The sequence below is a fragment of the Aegilops tauschii genome, chromosome 6 (genome assembly GCF_002575655.3).
Source record: "Aegilops tauschii subsp. strangulata cultivar AL8/78 chromosome 6, Aet v6.0, whole genome shotgun sequence".
Taxonomy (NCBI): Eukaryota; Viridiplantae; Streptophyta; class Magnoliopsida; order Poales; family Poaceae; genus Aegilops; species Aegilops tauschii.
Genome location: NC_053040.3, coordinates 106,300,893 through 106,307,148, shown reverse-complemented (window position 1 = coordinate 106,307,148; position 6,256 = coordinate 106,300,893). Strand labels below are relative to the sequence as shown.

At 44.7% G+C, this 6,256-nt stretch overlaps 1 long non-coding RNA gene across 6 annotated transcripts; it reads right to left on the bottom strand.

Moving 5' to 3' along the window:
* Positions 1-2,205: 2,205 nt before the first annotated feature.
* LOC109747655 (uncharacterized) lies at positions 2,206-5,933 on the bottom strand. 6 transcript variants are annotated; one of them, XR_005759525.2, is made up of 5 exons: positions 5,352-5,933; positions 3,644-3,850; positions 3,313-3,396; positions 2,901-2,938; positions 2,206-2,648 (listed from the first exon to the last, which is right to left on the bottom strand). It is a non-coding gene; the product is annotated as an uncharacterized lncRNA (long non-coding RNA). The 6 variants fall into 6 exon arrangements; XR_006665109.2 differs by lacking the exon at positions 5,352-5,933 and adding an exon at positions 3,962-4,150; XR_012187299.1 differs by lacking the exon at positions 5,352-5,933 and adding an exon at positions 2,759-2,827 and having other exon boundaries at positions 3,644-3,950.
* Between the last annotated feature and the right edge of the window lie 323 nt (positions 5,934-6,256).

Genomic DNA, 6,256 nt, shown 5'->3' with positions numbered 1-6,256 from the left:
CAATTATAGGCTTCCTGAAGGGCTCTTTTGAAACTTTTCTGGGGCTCCTGCGGCGACCATTGGATGTGAGATCCAATGGCCAAGAACACATCATAGCATGGAGCATTTTAGCTCCCATATCACCTGATATGCACTCCAGAAAAGCTATATATACTCCATCCACCAGTAATAGTATACTACCATAGTACTATTAAACCACCTGTACCGGCACAAACCCACACATCCAGCCGCAGCTCGGAAGACTATCATGCAACACAACAATGGCTACCCACTAGTGGCTGGAGGGCAAGCACTTCACATTGATGCATTGATGGATGAAGCTCAAGGGGGACACAATATTTTGATGGACAACATGTGCCGATGAAGAAGTTCAGGCTTTAGGTGAAGGATGCTTTCGAGGAGTATGTTGAATTTGGGGTTGATGAATTTAAAAAAACTTAATGTACATCCTAAGCTTTCAAATGTAATATTTGTACATGAATAACTATTGCATTGAAACATTTGTTACTACATGATTGTGGAAAATTTGTGCTATCTTTCAATTATTTTCAATGCTCCATATATAAAAAAACAGAGGCGGGCTTTTGATGCACATAGTAGGATGACCATCTCCCATATCGCTGTTGACGAACACGTCCAAACATGTTCACGGACATTTGATGTTTCTGTTTGGGTGCACTGCGTTGAAGTTGCCCATACCTAAGGAAAGTAATAGCATGAGTGACCAACAAGTCCTGAAACTATATACAAGTTGGTGAAACCTAAATCATATTGTCGCAGTTAAAACCATCCGTGGTACAATAACAAATGCAGAGAATAAAAAAATAGATAACAAATTAAAGCATCACAATAACCCTCACGGAAAGGGCAATATATAGCCAAAGAGCATCAACCTCATCTTGTGCCTACCATAGCAGAAGACTAACAATTATTTTGACCGACACTATTTTGTGATTATTCATATTCATTTTAACAGAGCGGGGGTTTGGAATTGGAGGCATTGGGAATGACACCATCCCGAGCAGTGGCGTACATATACTGCGTTGCCCCGGCCAGCTGCGCCTCTGATCGACGCGGCCACCGCAAAGGAGTTGACACATGCGAGGATGGAGACGCATGATGCATCACATGGGAGTATCTCAGCGACGTATGTATTCGAATCGTCCTGAAGCCTAGTTGCGTCATGTCGGGGGTAAATGCTGCTGGCCAGGTGAGTGTGAGAACCCAAATCCTAAACGGCGCCTTAAGCGTCCATTTCTTTTATTTCCGCAATCAGACGAACACCTCCTCCACGCAGGGCCGACAACTTTTTTTGTTTTAAAATGTAAAAAATCTGCTCGTGTGCGCATGATTCAAACCGGTGACCGCTGGTTCTATATACGCTACGCTAACCATCTCAACACAGGCTTTTGCCCCGCTTTATAAATAAAGCAACAACCGAACAAAGTACACGGCCGACCAATACAAAGTGGTGAGGTAGCCCTCTTACAAAGCCAATCCCAGAATAATTGGATCACGCGGAACGCAAGGTGACTGCGCTAACCACACCACCCGCCTCACCTACTGTGTTTAACTAGACAATGCCCCGCGCGTTGCTGCAGGAATTTGTTGTAGATTTTCAGATAACATTCACATATCAAATAATAAAACCATCTGAAGATGAATAGATTGGAAGTTTCTAAAAAAAACCATATGAATCAATAATACAAAATATAGGTGACCTCATTTTCACAAATCTATGATTCAAATTTATTGCATCTTTATAAATTCTTTTGAAAGTTATAAATACAGATTCTTTTCTGTTCTTTATTTTTGCAATTGCATCTGTTTAGTTCTTCCGAGCTTCCCTTATTAAAATAGTAAAGAACATGGCTGATTATTGTTCGAAGAATTAGGTGGCATCCTGGATAAGATGTTTACGTTGTTAATTAAAGTAGATGCAGTAAGGCAAAAAAGTGATATGACAAATAGAGAGTGAACCAATATTCAGTACTTGCTGCTTCGATTGTCCATTTGTACTGGCTATCCATCCATGGTTGAAATGATAAAGTGGTAAGGAGAATTGAAGGTCCATATCTTTTCTTAGTAATAATTATTACGAAGGTAAAACATTAACACTTCATATTGTGACCTTGGAAATGCAAAAACTTCAAATGACAACACATAATGCCATTGCCTCTAAAGGTAAACAGAACGCACCCAAGCAACTGTCACATCATTTTCTTTTTCAGCAACAAACCATTTGACATCACATATAGAGATCTAGGATTTGAAAACAAATTGTACAACTATTCAGAGATTATCTTTAAGATCTTATAAGAAAGCAAGAACTGCTAATAAGTTGTGGGCAACGCACACCACAGTACTGCATTCTCGCTAATAAACAAAAGACAAAGATCCGAAAGGATTTACAACAAACTACAGACAAAGTGAAATGGTAAAGACAACAGCCTTTAGTACAATCGTAGTCCATGTTGCCAAATAACACAACCATAGTAATCGCATCTTTTTGAATCTCCAACTACTACTGCCAATACATGGAATATATTTATTTAGCAGTAAAACATGGATCATAGTCCCTTGATATTTCTTCGTGGAATTATTCCACTTGTCCTGAAATGTTTCCTTATTTCTTGCTGTTTGTAGTGCTGCACAAAGATATAATGGGGAATATAACTAATTGGTGGATACAATGGGGAATATAATTAATTGGGCCAGGTGCTAAAGCGTATATCTCTAGTCACCAGTTCATATTTACCATTGTGGGGGATAAGAATTTTCACAGGGTAATGCTGTCACACTTATGAGCTTATCAGGTAGAAGAGAGCTGAGAGTGCAAGAATTGACAAAATTAAAAAAGACATGGGTAGTTGTATGTGTGCAAAAAGTTAGATATTTACCATTCAGGTCACCAGCAGTCTTAGTTGTAACACAAACCCTGCAAATAAAAAATATAAACAGCAAGATCAATTTGCAGTGTTGCAGCTTATTGATATATCCACAAATGCCTGCAAAGACAAATACCTGGTCTGATCCTAAACAAAAAATATATTAAAAAAATACAATATTGAGAGAAGAATACTAATTAGAGGAAGTCTAGTCCAGCATTAGTACTGATAGTGCTTGCTCAGAAAGAAAAAACATTGCTTAGTATTCTCTATTCCTAGACCTGATCTTTTGTTACCTAGATGTCAAGGTGCATGATCTGGGAGTTAACAAATGGCATTAGTGAAAATTATGATTGATAGTACCAACATATTTTTACTATTATGAAGTAATTATCAAGTGAAGCTAAATAAAATTCACTCTTACCTTGCCATTCGCTGCAGCAAACTGAACATTACTGAATTTCTGTCCATCTTTAGTTTATAGATGAAGATTTAACGGAACACCAACCTACGTGAAAAAAGTGTACAGGACTTAAAATTCAAAGACAGAAGAAAATTTATTACGACATCCACATCATACCAATCTTCAGCATCTCATACACCAACCTATAGTTTGAGCTTTGCATCGGTCAAGACATGATTTTGCAACACAGTTAGCTGATGCACTTCTAGTCACAACAACTCTAAATATCTGGATTTAAGAGCCGGACTCGTAAAAACTGGATGGGCGCATGAGGAAGTGGCTGCGGGGGTACCTGGTACAGAGAGGGGAGGCGACACCGGGGGTGCACGTATGTTCCTGCCAACACGCGCATCACCAGCAAGCAATGGGCGGAGGCTTCAAATTGGTCCCACCATGAAGGTTGATGATTATCGGAGGACAAAACTGACGACCCTCAAGCTTTAGTACCAATTGGGTCGTGGGCATCCACAGCTTAAAAGGGTGGGTGAGCATGCAGTACCTGAGAAAGTGCAAATTTGTGATGCAATCAATAATATATCATACATAGAGAACATGGAGGAAATGGCAGGGAGTTGCTCGCCGGAGGCAGCATGAGTGGTGTGGTAGAGACCTGATGAGAAGGAAATGAGGGGAGGCCAAGCAGACTTTAAAGAGCAATCCATCAGTTTCTTGTGGAGATGGTGGGGAGAGGAAGTGAAGCGGCTGGAACATTATTAGGAGAGGGAGCGTCTCAGCGTCTGACATCAATTAGTCAGCTGGCTGTTCACTATCCATTGTGACCAGGGAAGATACACAGGATGGGCCGGTGGAAGCAATGGGCTGCAGGGAGGATGTAGCAGTAGGCTGTGTAAGGTTGCTATGGCCCTTTTCATAAGAATATCGGAAATGTTAACGCCCACGCGTGTGGGCGTTAGCCATCTCAACCACACGCCTCCATCGCCGTCCAGCAGTATCTGCACGAATCTTGGCACGTTTTGGCCGATTTTATGTGCCATGTAGGACAAGGCGCGTGTGTGGTGTGTGAGAGAGGTCGCTCACACATCCGTTTTTACCACACGGAGGGGCCGGTGTGTGGGCGTTTAGCAGTTCGCCCACACACCAGTTTTCAGTCACGCACAAGGGCTGGTGTGTGGGCATTTGCCATCTCGCCCACACGCCCGCCTCCTCTCCCACACCCGAGCTGCCAGTTGCCATGCGTTTTGCAGTGTACATGGCAACTGCCCTAGTGTGATTGCAAGAAAATGGCAACTCTTTCTTTTTTTACCCCGAACATGTCAGTTGCTATATATTTTGCATGGTACATGGCAAACTGCCCTAGCGTGCACGTAAGCAGATGGCAACTCTTTCCTTTTACATGGCAACTGCCCTAGCGTGCTTGTGAGCACATGGCAACTCTCTCTTTTACCCGAACATGTTTTTTTTGCCATGCCTTTTTTTGTAACGCTACATGGCAACTGCCTAGTGTTAGTAGGTGGCAACTCCTAAAGTTTTGAAATCATGGCAACTGCAGTAAACCAACCACACATGGCAACAGCTGTAGTTGTCCAAAAAAATGGCAATCTGGAACTTTGACCTGAGATGGCAACTGCAGTTGAGCAAACATGGCAACTGTAGTTGTCCGACATGGCAACCGTAGTTCAGCGACATGGCAACTGCACTTAAACGAACATGGACGAGGGTCCGGCCCATGGCAACTGCGGGCGCGCGGTAAAGTGTCACGTGGGGCGTGCGGGACCACGAGATACGAGGCCTGACGTACCGGGCGTGTGGGCGTTATCTATTTCGCACACACGCACGCGTGTAACAGGGACCGGGAGGGAAAAAAGAGGCGTGTGGGCGCTAGTTTGTTTTGCCCACACACAGGCGTGTGGGCTGTTCCTCTTAGGCACCACACAAAACGTGTGGGCGTTACCCACACGTGTGGCCGTTAGCGGCGTCCAAGAATATATATAGGATTATAAGAAAAGAGAAATATTCTTCTGACGAATGGAGTACAGTACCTTTTGACGAACAGAGTACAGTAGCTTCAAGTCGACAGATAGCGTGGCCGTAGTCGGGAGCTCGATGTCGTCGCCAGCAAATCAATAACCAAGAGGGAAGTGCATACATTTGGGCTGAATTAGCCGGGACAGCATCCGAGGGAGGAGGTGCTTGCTGACGCCGGCGCCAAGTTGGGATGGGCAGCAGCGAGTCCATTGTTGAGCAGCCCGACAACGATCCCCAACGACGACACCATCGGCCGCTGCTCCGTTGCGAAGTAGCTGTGGCAGGCACCGCAAGTATGGAGGAGGTTAAAGGAGAGAGGAGGAAGAAGGTGGCCGTCGAAGGGGAGAGGAGGAAGGAGGTGGCCGCCGTGGAAGGACTGGTATGCGGCGGGAGAAAGGGAGGGTGCCGGATTGGGAGTGAGGCGCGGCGGAGAGGGAGGGAGCGGCGAGGGGATCGACCAACGAATCCTGGCTAGGGCGGCGAGGCAGAGTGCGCCGTGCGCAGGGGGGAGCCGGCCCACCGGGATCCCGTGTTGGCGGCGCGCCGTGGTGGACAGGGGAAAGCGGGGGAGGGAGTCACGGAGGAAAGCGGGGGCGTTCTCGCAGGAAAAAAAGGAAGTGGAGGCCGATGGCTGGGCTGGGCTGGATTACGTCCGTCGTGAGGTTCTCTGGCCGGGCCTACCAAGTGTAACTGAAGCCAACGTGTTCGTTTTTTGCTATGATGGGTCCTGCTTGTAAGCCTCCAGTTAAATGCTGACGGGGCACTGCTACGGATGTGGATAGCCTGCATGTTAAGAGAAATAGCTTAGTGGGATGAACTATTTAGGTATTATAGATTAGCCTTTCCATTCTTTTCTCCTTTCTTTTTTCTTTTTTCTCTCTTTACTTTTTTTTCTTGAAACGGTATTCGATCTTTTTCT